The sequence below is a fragment of the Vipera berus genome (assembly GCF_964194415.1).
Source record: "Vipera berus genome assembly, chromosome: 1".
Taxonomy (NCBI): domain Eukaryota; kingdom Metazoa; phylum Chordata; class Lepidosauria; order Squamata; family Viperidae; genus Vipera; species Vipera berus.
This window is the reverse complement of record NC_138202.1, coordinates 203,001,819-203,020,037: the sequence shown is the minus strand read 5'-3', so window position 1 is coordinate 203,020,037 and position 18,219 is coordinate 203,001,819. Positions and strand designations below refer to the sequence as shown.

Below are 18,219 nucleotides of genomic sequence, written 5' to 3'. Positions count from 1 at the left end.
TTACAGCAGGGGTGTCAAACTCGCCACATCACGTGATGTGTCGCAACATATCACAACTTTTTTCCCCTTGCCAGAGCTGGGGTAGGCGCGGCTTCCGTGTGACGCATCCAGCTGGCTGTAAGTTTGACACTCCTGCTTTTCAGCATGCAAAGCCTCCCAGCTGTTCATGGAGAATACAAAATACTAAATGATGTAACCTGCCCATTGCAGTGAATCTGCCATTACCAATTTTGTATGATTGTTATCTTTGTTATGATCAATGCATGGCCCTTCCTGCAACTTATCTAATCACCAAAACCAATACAGCCATGATAGACTTTAATTGAGAGGTGCTCTGGGCTGTGGGAAGGCATTTCCTCCTGGATAAAGCAGCCTTAGTGAACTTCTGATTTCCCTAGTCAAAACAAGAATTGACAAGAATATATATGTAGCCGTCTCACATGTATATATATAATCCCCAATCTCTCTCAGAATCATGCAATTAACATTCAGTGGCAAAATGCCAACTTTGAGTGATATTTTGGAGCAAAATAAAGGCTTAAAAGAGACCTGAAACTTCCACTAGGCTTAACGCACAGATTTCTTTAAATAAAATGCAAAACCAGGACAAAACTCATTTACAATGATTTTTACCCATATTTTTCTTTATGATTTTTAGGCTGGGGAGTGGGGAACCTTCCAAAAAAGAATAAATTGCCTCTGGCTGAAAAAGTTTACAGAAAATAACTTCAAATTCCAGTGAATAACTTGATCCTGAACAGCAGCTTTGGGGAGGCAATAGCAGTGGGCTGGTGGGCTAGAGAGAGGGTGGATATCTGGAAAACCTCATTGCTCAGTCAACTTCTGTATGTCTGGATTCAACCTATTTCATTTATTATAGGATGGGACACCTCAGGAAAGATCTGCATAGTTTCTATTTAGTTGAAGAGCAGGGAGTACATAACACTTGAAGATGGAAGTGTCTAAACAGAAAACTTGGGAGAAATGCTCTTCTGATTCCTTTGTAATTTGAATTGAAAGAAGCTTTCTGTTTCAATGTTATAGCTTTGGGTGAGTGTATTTATGTCACAAAGAAAATCTGATTTTTTTTGAAGAATTTAGTTCATGCAAGGCGAAATAAGGCATTGTTTGTTTGTTTTAAATTGAAAACTGATAATCATCATTTGAATAAGTGTACTGCAATATTTCTCAGATCTTTGTGTACCTTAGTCTTCCTAATTACTGCCCATTACCACAGCTGCTTAATGTTATAATGATTAACTGTGGGAAATATTTTCCACCTAGTAACACAATACAGTGGAAATTAAAAATAAGGCTTTGAAGTAGTAAACTTGTAAAGGCAAGTTTGGAAATGAATTTCTTTAAACTTGTGTTGACAGTATGTTTGGAAATAGTAGCTTTTGGTCAGTAATATTACTATAAATGGAAAATGTGAATTTTAACAACAGTTCATGGCACAGAAATTTGGGGAAATCAGAGAAGTTTAAAATATAAATGGCTTGAGACTATAGCAGATTCAGTTTTATTCCAATATTCCACATCTTTTATCATACCAGTAGTATGTACTGCCAAGCTTTTTCGTATCGATATTTCTTATCTAGTAGACCAATGTTTTGCAACCTTAGCCGTTTTAAGATGTATGGACAATGAGCGTTGCATGCTGGAGTATTCTGGGAGTTGAAATCCACACATCTTAAAATGGCTAAGGTTGGGAAACACTGTAGTAGACTGTGCTTCTTTGTTAAGATGAAATATGTGGGTGTTGCATAAGTTATGAAGAGCATCTAGGTACGTCAGTCACATCACTACCTCTGTGTGCATTGGTGTCTAATCACTAGTCCATCCAGCTGTGTAGTCTACAGCAGGGTCAGGAGCAGAATGTGTGCAGATGCCAGGCCTCCATCATATATTTGCCCCAGACCCACCCACCCATTTATTTCAAAGAAAAGGGACTTTTTTTTGAAGAAAATTTGATAAATGACCTTGTGGAGATATGATAGAAATACTATGTGAGTTTGCAATATTAAGAGATTCTAATTTTTTTAGCAGGTTGGCAATCCCTAATCCACCTTGGTAGACACTGAGTCTCAAGTTTGTTTCTCATCCTTAATCAAAGATACCAAGGATTCTCTATTTTTTTGCATGTGAAGCATATAGTTTGTTCCTGAGCAAAGTTCCTCTTTTTATAACTATATGTTTGTGAATGTGGAGGTGTTTCTTGTTCTTGTACATTTGAAAAACATGCTGTAATTCATAAATGTGCATGCCCGTGGGATCTGATATTATAAATTTGAATCTGGGATTGCATCCGGATATGAAATATTTTTGGTGAAGTAAATAAATGCTAGCTATAACGGAGGTGATCTTGAATTTGAAGCTCTTTGTAAACATTTACTACCTTCTAATTTCTCCTCTATTGATTATGGCCTCTACCGTAAAATTCCAGATATTCTTTAATTAAACTTACTATCTAAATTTACTTTAGTGTGGCTTAGGCTTAGTTCTATAATTAAAATGAATAGATCATTTAGTTAAAAGCCTTAGGTTGAAAGTATAGAAAGGAGAATGGAACCTTTAAATTCACAGAATTCTTTATAAGGTCTTTTGATATGATTGACTGCAGCATACTTCTGAATTGGACCTCCAGATTAAGAATCACGAGATATTGTCTTGCAGTGATTTTTGACTACCATAAACTAACATGGTCTTCTATTATATCTGTATACATGTTTGTTAGAGAGTAGATGGTATTTGAAGACTCATAATTGTGTTTCATGAACTCTTGTGTTGATATCTTCTATTTGGTCCAATGTTGGCCTGAAAAAACTGACAGAGAGCAATGATGGTGCAGAAGTTAAGGTGTTGGACAGATACCAGAGAAGACCAGGTTCAAGTCCAACCTCAACCTTGGAAACTCACTGGTGACTTTCGGCATTAACTTCTTGTCCACCCAAACTATTTTATAGGGTTGTCAGGGAAAATGGGAGGAGAAAGTGTTTTGCATGCTGCCTTGAGCAACCTGAATGAGAGGAGAAGTAGAAATGTATTTTTTTTTCTTTTAACAACCCTGTAATCCCTTGCATCAGTGTGAAGTTGGAGTGACTGAATACAGCTTGAGCGTTTACTGGCTGGATGTCCTTCCTGATGCCTATGCAGAGTTCGCAGCAGACAATTGCTCATTGTTCCCAAAGAGAGAAACATCTGCCGCTGCCTAGGTTCGAACACACAGCCTCCTGATTGTGAGGCAAGAGCTTCACCTCTAGGCAACTGCACCGCAAATAGTAAATAAATAAGTAAATAAATAAGTAAATCTTGTAAAATCAATTTAGGGTGACAGAGCTATAATTATTAATTCGTTTGTGGCATAAACTGAAGTCCATTCTTAAGATGGAAATATTGAAGATATTGTTGGGAGTTTGACAGGAGGTGGAGGAAGAAGATGAAGATGATCCTTTGTTTTTTAAAAGAAATAAGGCAGAACTTCAAGGAAAAAATAGCAAGAAGTTGTTGGATGGACGCCTGGAATCCCACCGAGGTTTTCCATCTCCCTTTGGCTCAGATTCAAGTTTGAATTTCCAGATTAATTATTTGTTTAAGATAATTTACATACCGTGTATATGCTCAATTCTTTTGCATTTTATACAAAGTGACTTTATATCAGAGGAGTTTCTAACATAAGAAATTACTCTGTACATTCTGTTGCTTTAAATCTCTTATGATCTGGAACAACTGCAGTGTTACCTCCCCCAGTGAGGAGGTTTTGCATGGAATTACCTAAAATTAAAAAGGAAATTTTGTTTTCTTTTTTCAAGTGATAATGCTGAATTGCAATACTTACTCCCAGTTTACTTTTCTGATTTGGGAGAGGTCCTGTTTTCCTTAGCTGTCAAACTCAAAGGTGTAAGGGCCAGAAGGTAATACTATAGAATCTGTGTCATTCTTTCTTCTTTTTAATTCTTGATGCTCAAGAAAGACTAAGAGAAAGTCTTACCTCACGCGTCCATGTTAAGAGAGAAGACGCCAGGTAAATTCAGCCCCTTATGATAGATGGTATCAGCTATAATACAAAGGCAGGCAGGCAGGAGAGACTATTTGAAAATAAGAGGAGTTCTGGGAGAAGAACATGGAAATCTCTCACCTTTCACCATAGGGGCTTATTCCTATCCCCAAGCAAGAAACTATACTGTGGTTGGCCTATTCTGGGATGAGTTTTATTTCTTCCTAAAAAAAATCAAATTTGGAGGCAGAGAAACTTGATAGACTTAGTCTTTCCATCCTTTCAATTCAGTAGTCCTCTTCTATTTTTTTTTAGTTGTGTTTCATTTTTTTAATGTACAATATTCAGTTGTAAACTGCCGAATACTTTCTAAATTACTGAATGGCGGACATGTTTATAAACTAAATAAATAGCTATTCTTTCTCAAATATAATTTTTTTTAGTTCTACTTTGCAGTAAGTATAGCAGATATGGTAAACAGACAAAAAAGATTAAGACTTATGCAAAAGAGAATCCATAAATTGAAATGCTGTAATTCATGCATGGTAATCAACACATCTTTTAATATGTTGAAACATTCTGGCAGGGGGATTTAACATCTGCAGATGTTTTTGTGCTTGGAATATGGTGTGCATATGACTTAATGAGTTGATTACTGCGGTAGGTAACATCTTAAAATAATGAGAAAACTAAGAAGAAATAAGGCAAATAGGATGCTCTCCTCCCTTCTTTCAATCCAGTGGGAAGTGTTCTTTTTTTAATGGAAAAGCTGCATCCAGTTGGACAATCCCTTAGTGGCATGGTTGAAAAGTAAACTTCTCCTCCTTCCCAGCTTTCTGCATTTACCAGATTGTGTGCATTAGGATGCCGCGGAGCATTAACTCTTTCCACACTAATTTGAGAAAGAGGAGTATCTCTTGTTACTATTCCATTCAGTGTTACATTGCCTGAACGTACGTACCGTACATTAGAAAGTTTTCTTCGGGCTGCATGTGGCTGGGCTCATGCTCAAGTCAATAATGCACATCAAAAGCAACAACTTGAGAAGCTCTTTGGTGAAATGAAGTATTTAATTTCATTAAGAACTTGACAACTCATGACTTGTTGGGTCATTTTTTCAGAGATATTTCCTTACCTAAACAGAGAAATGGAATGACTGCAGCAGGGCAAAAGAAGCAATGGGAGCGGGAGCAATTTCTGACTTCCTGCCAGCTTCCCCACTGACTTGCTTGTGAGATGCTGGCAGGGAGTGTCAGAAATCACAATCACCTGACCGTGGCACTGCAGCAGTGAACACAAATTTGCAAATACAACTGAAATTTGAAGAGCCTTCAAATTTCAATTCCACTGGAGTAATGGGTCTTGGATTTAGATGCATTGTTAGTTCATTTGCTTCAAAAATTGTTGCCCAGTGAGGTACCAATTTGGCTAATTGAAGGTTACAAACAGACAAGAACGCTTAGTGGTGCGTTAAATTGAGTATGGTTTTCTACATCACTAAACTAGTTCGTTGCTGAATATGGTTTATATTTAAGAATATTTCAATCTCATTTGCATTATGGAAGCTCTTAAGATATTAGTTTGTGTGTGTGTGTGTGTGTGTGTGTGTGTACATACAATGCACAAATATATGCATAGTCTTGCATTTCATTGTTTGCAGTGAGTGTATGACACTTGGTTAAAGTAAAATGGATAGTTTTGACTATGAATTTGTATGTAGATGACCTGTTTTCTGTTCTAAAGAAGATTGACAGGATATGAAAACTGTTTGGTAGATAATGGAACAACAGAAATACTATCCATTCCCCAGCTACACTTCTGAAACATAAGGATGGATTTTTGAAGTGGTTGTTTAGAGAAGGATGTGGTAACTGGAGATGATTATTTGTCTTTTGCTTGATGGAAGAAGTTTCGGAAGGGTATCTGGGGCCTTTCTCAAACAGCATATTGTTAATTTAGATGTGAAAATCAAGTTGCTTCCTAATTAAGTATGCTTTAAGAGCCTTTTCTAAGTTTGTATGTTGCAATTATATAAACTGTTTAAGCAGGCTATCCTTTATTGTTGTTTTGTTTTATCAAGTTTAAATGAGATAAGTATATGATGTAAGGTTTTTAATTTAATTATTTGGGTTGCAGTTCATTCCACACTAATCTGGAGTGAGTCATGGAAATTAGTTAGGGCTCACTTCTTGAGCTGTCAGTTACGTGCCTAATAGCATGATGGGATCACATTCCTGTAAAGTAGTATTGAACATTGTTATAGAAACTTGCAGCATGCTTGTAATAAATATCAGCTTTGTGTTAGGCAAATCCACCATTGTATGTTTACTTGCAACTTACATTTGCTGTGTCTTTTGAACACAGTCTTCTACCGTGCCTGGTTTAGGCAATGTTTTTCTTCCATTGTCTTACGATGATTCTCTTCTATTACCTTACCTGAAATAATAGGTAGTCCTCGGCTTACGTCCTTGACCTACAACCACAATGGAACCCAAAATGTCTGTTGCTAAGCAAGACAGTCGTTAAGTGAGTTTTGCCCCATTTTATGACCTTTCTTGCCACAGTTGTTAAGTGAATCACTGCGGTTAATTTAGCAACAGGGTTGTTAAGTGAAACTGACTTCCCCATTGACTTTGCTTGTGAGACGTTCTCAAAAGGGGATTGCATGACCTCAGGACACTGCAACCGTCGTAAGTGTGAATCAGTTGCCAAGTGTCCAAATTTTGATCATGTCACCATGATGAGGATTCTCTTAACGGCCGTAAGTGTGAAAAAGGGTCCTAAGTATTTCAGTGCTGTTGTAACTTTGAATGATTATTATTTTGAACAAATAATTAGGCTTCTCGAGCAACTGGGCACATTTAGTGATTCACTATAGTGAACCAACAGCTGGCAAAGAGAAAAAGATTCTTTCTGGTTGCTGCAAGTTATTTTTACTTGCCACAAGCAACCATCCTGTTTCTTTTGGTCTCCAGGAACTTCAGCCACTAGGAAGCTGTCAGGTAGATAATGCATTTCCAGTTCCAAGATGCTATCGCCCAATGTATCTTGGTTATGCTTGGAGAAAGCTTTGCATTTCATCAGCTTTTGGCATGAAGAAGAAGGAAAAAGGGCTTTGCCAGCATCAGAGAGACTGAAAATTCCCAACAATTAAAATAGTCAGATGAGTCTTCGGTTATGAAACATAGCAATTTACAAGTTTGAAGACATTGCTGGCTGTGTTGTGAAGAGTGAATAACTGAAATTAAGAAAGAGGTGCCATAACACAGTGGGGCAACAATGTAGGGTGTGTAATTCTAATGCTTCATTTATAGCAAAGCTGATGACATCATATACACTGCCAGGGCTAGGGAGGTAATACCTGGGATCATTTTGAAGCCAATGCTGGAAAGAAAAAACTGATTTCCTCCTTTAGAAAATTTGGAATTAAGGGGGAAAATTGAAGTATACGCAATATACCTTTCCCCAAGACCTTTTACCGATTATGTGTCAAATTTGCTACTTTAAGAATAAAAGTATGTATTATGTATGCCTTGGTTTATTCATAACATTATCATATATAATATAGTTATCGTAAAAGCAGAATTTAGCAACTAATTATTAATGGAAACATTTTTAAAATGTTATTACTGTTTAAATTGTAGAACTCTTTCAACCCATGGCTTCTATATTTTTATCAAATTGACCTGTTGACACAAAATTAAGTTCCTTTCCAGCCCTATGATTTTATGAAAAGAGAATGGATAAGGGTTGTTGTTTCCCAAGATCACACCAAGAATTTCATAATAATCAAGAGATGTGAACCCCTGTCTCACCTGGGTGCTATAGATGCAGACAACCATCTGTAATGCAGGCAAGTCCAGATGCACCCACAATGGCTTTTCTGCTGAGCTATTGATTAGACTGTTTCACGAACTTTCCTACTCTATGCAAGAGCCAATGCAGTTCCTTGAGTTGGTATATAAAGCCAAGCATGCATCCCAGCGAAAGTCATGCAACCTGGTGGGGCAGTCGTGGCAGGTGCCAGGCCATTTGCGCTGCTTGGCATCCAGTCGAATGCATGTGAATGAGAGCCTCTTCAGTTCCTTGGCAATAAAGTGGTTTCCCTCCCCGCACCGAACAGAGAATTGAAAAATAATTGTATACAAGTTTGCATGAATGTGTGAAAAGCAAGAAGTGGATTTTCCCCCAGGAGACACAGTGTGTGGAAACAATAGTTCTGCAACCTTGCTGCCTGTTGGTGGTCTAGTAGTATAATTAGCTCTACAGTCATGAAGTTGAAAATGTCTCATTAAAAAAACACAAAGAAATACCGAATGTTCTTATAAAAATTAAGAAGTCTTACAAAAGTATCCTTTCAGTTACTTCTGGTACAATAATGAAGAAGAGCAGTAGGACTTCCAAGAATTGATTTGTAGAGATTTTTTTTTCAGTGCTCATGTTTTTAGGAATTAGTTGGCATATTTTTAAACCATTACACATACCCTTAACTTGTATTTTTCTTTCTGTTAATATCTAACTAAACAGAGGAAGGTAAAACAGCTGGTTGCTAAGGCAACCAGATTTCCCCTTTTGTGGGATTTTGTGGCTTGGCATCACACGAGCAGAACTTTAGAAGGAAAAGCTGGATAGAGTATATTGATTTTTTTAAGGGAAATTCTCCAAAAGAGACCTCATTAAAGCAATTAAGTTGCTTTCTTTAGGAAATGGCCCAAGTGAACATTTCAAAGACATAAACTTGCATTTGACCAGTGCAAAAATCTCCAGATAAAACATTTGAGTTAGTTGTACAGCTGTTGCCTCTTTTGAAATGTGGTTGGAGGTGAATATTCCTGTATTCACTAAGTAACACTACATAGCCACCTCTGATTAAAATGCTCATACCGCCAATAGGGTTTTCTGCTTCCTCTACTCCTAACTCCCAAGAGAAAGGGGGAAAGGAGAAAGGGAGGAAAAATTTTATCAGAAGTTGAGTGGCGAAGGAAAAGTTAATTTCCCCTTCTCTGCATGCTGAGTTACCGAAGCAAAGTATCTCTAATCTTATATTAAGATGATGTTGAATGAGGAAGTGGGGGTGGTACAGAGGTACAGAGTAGAACCTGAAATTATTCAAAGCTTATTGAGCAGACCCTTATTAAGACGTCTTACCAAAATCAGCTTCCTTGCAACTTAAACCCATTTATAACTTGTATACAATTGTCTTCTGAAACAGCTAAGCAATTCTGCCCCGTCTTCTACACTTCAGTCCTTCAGATCTATCATGTCTTCACCTTGCTAAATGTACCCAACACCTGCAATCTTTCTTTTCCCAACCTCTTATCTTGGCTGCTGGCCTCTGGATATCCTCTCAGCTGTCAATGCCCTTCCTAAAATACTGTACAGTCCCCAGAACTCAATTTAGTATTCTGGCTGCAATTTAATTAACGTGGAATAAAAAAGAATAATTACTTCCTTTGAGCCCTGAATCCTGTCCTGATATAGCCTCTGTTTGCTATACCCCCCCCCCTTATTTTGTGTCATCCACAAATATGATGATTTTATTTTCTAATCCCTCAACTAGATCATTTATAAACATATTGAACAGCAGAGTCCCTCTCCAGCTTGACATGGAGCCATTGGTATATATTTGTTGCATACAGTTCAGCTAGCTTTGTATTCATTTTATGGTAACATAATCATTTTTTAAAAAATTCCATTTATATCCCGCCCTTCTCCGAAGACTCAGGGCGGCTTACAAGCTTAGCAGTAGCCTTCATTCTATGTATATGCCTGCTTATTAGGGCTTTCACACACACCCCAAGCGGCATTATTACAAAGTCAGCTTAATTGCCCCCAACAATCTGGGTCCTCATTTTACCTACCTCAGAAGGATGGAAGGCTGAGTCAATCATGCCCGCATTTTGTCATCTCCATGATGTGACTTTACTGAATGCTTTGCTGAAGTTATATGCCCTTTGCATCCCTCCTGGTCACTTAAAACCTGTCATAAAATCAAAACAGGCTATGAGGTTGGTTGACATGATTTGACTTTGAGAATTATGTGGTCATTGCATCCCCAAGTTTCTCAGTACTTTTACCTCTTCCTTTCTCAGTACTTACCTCTGCCTTTTGGTTGGGATCAGATCTGAAATGCTGATCCACTTTTGTTTAAACTTCAGAAATTTAAAATGGTCAGCAGAATCACTGGAAATTTTGAACCTTTCAATCTTGGCCATATTGTTTTCCCAACTGATGTCCAAGTAGTTAAAGTCATCCATTGCTTCTCCTGAAAGTTTTCTAATCTGTTCCAGGTGGGCATTCCCCAAATTGGCTTCCTGACTTGGCAGTTTATAATGCAAATACCATACCATACCCTTGTATTCTTACCCAAATACTCTTGACTGGACTGGACTCCTGTGCTCAAATTATTGTATCTCAATACATGGATGCATTTCAAGTTTCCCTTTTATCTGTCTGGCTTTAAAAAAAAGTGGTCGCAGTTTGTCACTGGAAAAATAAGAACATGTAGCAGAGGTAGCCATAGGTAGGTGCCAATGCAATCTCTGTCCTAACCTAACCTTGTTGGCTCAAGGCAATTTGGTTCATATTGACCTAGAATAGTTATTGATTCTTGCTATATGCATAGTGTAGAATTAAGTCCATTTAAGAATTCTTAGTTGAATACTAGAAATAGTGTATCTTTGGTAGGAATGCATCTTTACAGGTGAGTCGTTGTGACATCAGATTTCTAAGTTTCTGTGTTTATAGGAATCATTCGCTGAAAGAATAGAATGCTTTGATGTGTTTATCAAAAGCCTGCTTTCTTCCAATGAATTAACAGATGGCTGCAGTATCTCTCTTCTTTTGATCTGAGATAAAGTATTCGTGAAAAGTTGATGGCAACTCATTGCCTCAGCTGATATGGAAACCTTTAATAGCACTAAATATTCTGTGATCATTTCAAAATGTGCTTCATTTTAGCGTGTGCCTTGAGAAAAACCCTAGCATATTATATTTGACAAGTGCAGGAAAATGTGTTCTGGTTCAGAACACACTTAGCTCTTTCTAAATCCATCCCATCTTTCCATCTCTTCCTCACAATATGTTTTCAGCCCAGGGAGCATACTAAATCTTCCTTGGCTTGAGCCAGTCCAGTAATGAGTTTCTTTTTCTAAATCAGTTTTGCTATTCTGCAAACTTTACAGTCTCCCCGGTCTTCATAAGCCTTCTTGCCAATATGCTCTAGCAGTTTAGAACTAACTTGAAGAATTGAGGTCAATATTGATAGGAGCAGGTAGAATCTTTCTTTATAATTCCTTCTGCAAGAGCCTGAAGACCTGGACTGCCAGTTGGCCTGGGATCCAAATGGGAGAGTTCCATGCTGGCAGACTCCCCCTTTTGCTTTCCTTCTCTGCTCTCTATCCATCTTTTTTGGTGATCATATCGAAGTATTCTTGTTGTGTTCTTTTTCATTGTTTATGTCATTGTTCTATTATCTTACATCTGTTCTGTTTACGCTCTCTTCGTTTCTTCCTTTTTATTGTTGTAAGCCAAAAGCTAAAGTATCCCCCAAGGCAAGATATGTGACAAATAAATTTAACAAATACGTAAATAAATGCCAGATCTGATCCAACATCTTATGTGCCAATTTGATGAGCGAGGACAGAACAGAACATTAATGAGCAAAAGGAGGGTAAAATGCAGAATCAATGGACTGTTTATTTAGTTATGGATTAATACATAGCTTCAGTCAAGCCAATTATAAATGGTGCGTGGAAACAACATCCATAGCCAATGCAATACAGCAATAATGTATGATAGGAGAACCACAATATATTACAGTAAACAAATGCAATCAATATAATAAAATATCTGACCAGTACTTTTACTAATTTTAAAAAAAAACAGTTCATTGTTGCGAATGTTTGCAGAAAATTTGGGGATGTATTAAAAATGCATATATTCTTTTAATTTTGTAAAATCATGCTGATTTTTCAGAGGGTACCAGGATTGCAAGCCCAACTCAATAACAATAATTATTTAATTAATTCATATTTGTGACTCTGGGCAGCTCATATAATTAAAAACAACAAAATTGTTTTTAGTAACTAAACAAAATAGAGGAATCAATCACAAGAACCCTAACTCTCTCTCTCTGTGTGTGTGTGTGTGTGTGTGTGGTGTGTGTGTGTTTAATATATAACAGTCACATTGCATTCATTATATATTCTTAAAAATAATAATTAGAATTCAATTAATTTTAATTGGATTAATACAGAGCTGAGTAACTGGTTTTTAATCCGCTGACAGACTTCATCTGCTTACAGTACCTGTTCCTTCTGGGATGATTTTATCACTTGAACAATCAATTACCTTCCTTATTATAATGGCCTAGTTCTGTTGGCTTTTATTCCCTGTTGATTGATAGGAGGAGAACCTTAACTCAGATATGGCATAAGTGTATGTCACAGTATTACATGTTTTGGAGGGCAGCCCATGCTTTACTTGACAGATAGTTCTCAGCCTACATCCATTCGTTCAGTAGCCATTCAAAGTTACACTGAAAAAATAGACCTACCATCGCTCTTTGAGGCACCGGCCATCACGGCATCCTTGTGGTTATATGATCATGATTGTGATCTGGGCACTCACGTGCTCAACTTGCAGTTACAATATTGCAGGGAACTATGGTCACATGATTTTCATTTGCAGCCTTCTTTGCTGGCTTCCCACAAGCCAACTCCAAGGAGAAACCATTAAGAAAGGATGCAAGTCGCTCCCGTAAGTTTCTTTGGGGTTTTTTTTGTACTGCCCGCAGCAAAAAAAAAAAAAACCACCCCCGCCCACATGCAGACTTTGCTGACTCTCCCAGACTTTCCCCTGGCCCAGGGGTCGGCAACCTAAAAAAGGAAAAGAGCCATTGGGAACCGGTTCCATCACAAATTAAAAAAAGTGGGAGCCGCGTGCGTGTGTCCATGCACGCGCATGCGAAAAATGGTTTCTTGCGCATGCGCGGACGCACGCGGTTGCCACTTGTTTTAAGTGACATGGAACCGGTTCCCGGTTGCCCGACGGCGACGGCCCGTCTTCAAAGCTGCCGCTTTCGGCAGCTTTGCAGACGGGCCGCGGCAGCTTCCTCAAAGAGCGGCGCCCCTGCCCGTTCGCACGGAGGTACGCGCGCACCTCTCCAAAAGTTTGGGGAGGTGCGCGCGCAACTCCGCCCCTTCGGGGAGGTGGGCGCGCACCTCTCGGAAGGGGCAGCGGCGTCGCTCTTCGAGAAAGCTGCTGCGGCCCGTCTGCAAAGCTGCCGAAAGCGGCAGCTTTGCAGACGGGCCGCGGCAGCTTCCTCGAAGAGCGGCGCCGCTGCCCCTTCGCGCGGAGGTACGCACGCACCTCTCCAAAGCTTTGGGGAGGTGCGCGCGCACCTCCGCCCATTCATGGAGGTGCGCGCGCACCTCTCGGAAGGGGCAGCGGCGTCGCTCTTCGAGAAAGCTGCTGCGGCCCGTCTGCAAAGCTGCCGAAAGCGGCAGCTTTGCAGACGGGCCGCGGCAGCTTCCTCGAAGAGCGAAGCCGCTGCCCCTTCGCGCGGAGGTACGCGCGCACCTCTCCAAAGCTTTGGGGAGGTGCGCGTGCACCTCCGCCCATTCGGGGAGGTGCGCGCGCATCTCTGCCCATTCGGGGAGGTGCGCGCGCATCTCTGCCCATTCAGGGAGGTGCGCACGCATCTCCGCCCATTCGGGGAGGTGCGCGCGCACCTCTCCAAACGGGCAGTGCCACTCCATTTGGAGAGGTGCGCGCGCACCACTGCCCGTTCAAAGAGGTGCGCACGCACCGGGCAGCTGGGAGCCGCAGGAGACAGCTCAAAGAGCCGCATGCGGCTCCGGAGCCGCGGGTTGCCGACCCGTGCCCTGGCCTCTCATGGTTTGTGTATGGCCTGTGCTGGCGCTCTCCTGGTGTCATCCATCGCCCACAGCACCCCCTACAGTTCTTACCTGGGACTCCCACCTTTTCCCACTAAACAACTTGCACATATTGGGGCTATGATGGCAATTGGGACTGCCTAGATTGCTGTTGCTACAGTTGCAAGAAAAAGCATGTGAACCCTTTGGGATTATGTGGTTTTTTGCATGAATTGGCCATAAAATGCGCTCTAAACGTCATGTAAGTCACAACAATAGAAAAACACAGTCTGCTTAAAATAATACTACACAAACATTAGCTGTTGTCATGTTTTAATTGAAGATAAGATGGAAACATTCACAGTGCAGGGTGGAAAAAGTATGTGAACCTTTGGACTTAATAACTGGTTGACCCTCCTTTGGCAGCAATAACCTCAACCAAACGTTTCCTGTAGTTGCAGATCAGACCTGCACAACGATCTGGAGTAATTTTGGACCACTCCTCTTCACAAAACTGTTTCAGTGTAGCAATATTCTTGGGATGTCTGGTGTGAATCGCTCTCTTAAGGTCATGCCACAGCATTTCAATCGGGTTGAGGTCAGGACTCTGCCTGGGCCACTCCAGAAGGCGTATTCTGTTCTGTTGAAGCCATTGTTTTGTTGAATTACTTGTATGCTTTGGGTCATTGTCCTGTTGCATCACCCATCCTCTGCTGAGCTTCAGTTGGCGGACAGATGGTCGTACGTTTTCCTGCAAAATGTCCTGATAAACTCTGGAATTCATTTTCCCATCAATGACAACAATCCGTCCAGGCCCTGAGGCAGCCAAGCAGCCCCAAACCATGATGCTCCCTCCGCCATGTTTTACAGTGGGGATGAGGTTTTGATGTTGGTGTGCTGTGCCTTTTTTTCTCCACACATAGTGTTGTGTGTTTTTCCCAAACAACTCAATTTTGGTTTCATCTGTCCACAGTATATTTTGCCAGTAGTGCTGTGGAACATCCAGGTGCTCTTTTGCAAACTTCAAACGTGGACAGATGAAACCAAAATTGAGTTGTCATGTGTTATTGTACTTTATGACCATATCACTTAAAGACAGCAATCCCAGGCCAAATTGCTGTTACAATTAGATGATTACCTGTAGTAGGTATGAATGTTCTACTATGGTCCATATACTATGTGAAAGTTTAGCAATCCTTTATCCATATATGAAGTAATACTGGAGTGTTATTAAATAATTCAGTAGTTCACTCTTTTTATTCATATACATGTTCAGATGTATAACAGAGAAACAGGTCTTTAATCTGTATGTTATCTTTTAAGATATGCAGGTAGTCCTCATCTATTGGGACCAGTAACTTGATCATTAAGTAAAGCAGTTGATGACTGAAACCATGACTGTGCTTACTATCTTATATCAGCTTTCCTTTATCATACAGACCTGCAAAGATTGTAAATGGCGCAAAGTTACTTTTTCATCACCATTATAACTGTGAATGGTTGCTGTCTGAAACAGTCACCAAGTGAGGACTACCTGTATGAAGAAAAAAAAGAGAGAGAAAAGCTGCTTAAACATACTTATTAGGAAATAACTCGTTGAACTCCTGAACAAAAAGTGTATTTTTCTAACTGCGTGGCAGTTTTTAGGCATGTAATCTGATGTGGTATTACTTTTAGCTGATATCTCTTAGATACACTGTGCTTATGAATATGGAATCTAGTATTTCACAATACTAGACATCTTATGCTTTGTCTATATTCTTGTGAATTAAATATTTAGTATTGTATCAGATCTGAGGCATAATACAAGTATACTATTTGCATTGATCTAATTTATGTGGAAAAAATCAGTTTAGTTGAGCACAAGTCATTGTACTCTGAACTTTTTATGTTTCCTGTAGCCTTTGGCAGAATTATACATAGCTTCATGGCCTTACTATTTGCCTTTTTCATTTTATATTTGTTAAATTTCTTAATAATATCCATAACACATTATTTTGTTAAATAAAAAATCATAGTTATAAAGGATGCCAATTTCTTGCAATATTAATAACCCTAGTCCCCAGGTGGCGAACCTATGGCACGGGTGTCACAGGTGGCACGCAGAGCCCTCTCTGTGGGCACGTGCACTGTCACCCCAGTCCTAGGCCTTCAGCTGGGTTTTATAAAACCTTTTCGCTTTAGGCCTCCACCACCATGTACAAAAAGAAAAAGGTTCAATCAATCAATCAATTTCAACTTCTTGTGGGGGGAAAAAAGTTCTCACAAAGTTGGAATTGATTGATTGAACTTTTTAGTACCATCCAGTCTGCCGTTACCACTGCAGCCATGCCTACCCAATGGGTCACACCCACCCAATGGGCCTCACCCACTCAAAGGGCCACACCCACCCAGCACCCGATGATACATAAGTGGGTTTGGGGTTGGAGTTTGGGCACTCGGTCTCTAAAAGGTTCACCATCACTGCCCTAGTCCATTCTGAATTTTAGTTTCTAGATCTTTGTAATCTTCCCACCTAGTTTAGTTTAGCATAATTAAACACATTAAAATACACTTCCTATAAATCCCAATAAGCATGGCCAAAAGCCATGGTTGCCATAGGAGCTGAAATCCAACTCTACAAGACAACTGAAAAAATCTGAATTGGAAGGTGATATAATTACAGAAAACATGTCCATTACTCTTGTTTTGTTAGAGGGTTTTTTATCATAGGGGTTAAAATATAAAGCAGATAAGCTAAAAGTTACTTTAAATTCAGTCCACTATAAGGTTGAAAAAAATATTGTTTACTGCTGACTGATTATTGCCATCTTAAAATAATAAAATACGTACTAGAGCAAAACAGTTTGACTTAATTAATGGAAGATTGGCCATCTCATCTATTGCAGGAATAGATGATTCAACCTGGCTTTTATTTTTATTATGATTGTGTATTAGTATAATATTTCTTAGATCTATTTAAACAGTAGAGTATAGAAATGTGTGTGGCCAATAAATAATATATATAAAAGACTTGTCATCCAAATTTGGTATTTCCATAATTGGATTTATGGCTCATACATAATTTTTCCTAAGAAATCATAGGTTGCAAAAAATGTCAAATTACACCCATTATCATTGTGAAATCAACTAAGTATGTTTTGACACCTGTTTTTAGGAGATTTCCCACTTGTGTCATTTTGAACTATAATGGCAATCCCTGACAATTAACAATTCCTGTGAACTTTTGAACTAGTATTATCCCACTCACCCATCATTATAACAATCAAATTCTTCCAACAGCAAACACCATTAAGTTACTGAAATGAAACTTTTTGCCAAGAAATTGACCTTAGCCCTAAACTTCATAAGTGGAATAGTGGCCCATACTTTGAAATCAGAAAGGAAATGGGTTGTGGGGTTTTTGCTTTTGTTTGTTTTTTGCTACTCCCTCATGGCTTTCCATTGAAGCACAATCAACTGACCAAAAATCTTTGTGTTTATGGATCTCAGGAGATGGGGAATTTCTTCCATGGTGAGTAATTCCAACCAGCTCACTGTATGGAGACAATTGACACAGGATTTGATTTAAAGTTGTTATACCAGGATGCTTACTTTAGGACCTTGAGGTTTCTTCGACTCATGTGAATGAATTATAATAAATAAGTGCTGTTGCTTCTGGTGGAATCTGATCTGGGCTGTGGCATCTGATGGCAGGGATGATCATAGTTACCTACCAGGCCATCAGCCATAACTGAGACAAGGAAGATCAAGTGGCCTTACACTGTTGGAGACTCGGGAAAATAATGACAGCACAAGGTCTGCAAAGACTATTACAAAGAATAGTTTTCAAGTGGCTAGTTGGGCTCACATAAATTAGCCCACATTTTGACAGTCAACAAATATAAAACTGCTACCACAGAGTGTCAACCTGCAATATTTTTAATATCGTATTTTCATTCTGTTACTGTTCAGTGATAGCCAAAATTTACCAGCAAACTACTGCATCAGCCCTTGCTAAAATTGAATGCTCACAGTGTTTTACATAACCTTTAGAATAGCCGATTTTTGTCACAGTGTGATCTACAAATCTCTGCTTTGAATATTGTACCAAATGCAAGTAGATGAATGAATCACTTGTATCTTAATTAAAAGGCAAGACCAATCCATTTCAACTGAACGAGATAGATTCGTGGGACAGCATACAATGCTGTTTTTTTAAAAAAAAAACAACAAAAAATATATAGTATTTGTTTATATATTTTTGAATTTACCTCCCATACTGAATTTGCAAATCGTCAAGCTGATCTACAGTACTAAATATAAAATATAAAACATCAGAGTAACCGTGTAATTAAAATAAAA

General features: G+C 39.1%; 1 protein-coding gene across 2 annotated transcripts in view; it reads left to right on the top strand.

The window, feature by feature from the left end:
* The window catches only part of SLX4IP (SLX4 interacting protein), a 103,030-nt gene that overhangs the window by 43,881 nt on the left and 40,930 nt on the right, over window positions 1-18,219 (top strand). The window lies entirely within an intron of this gene.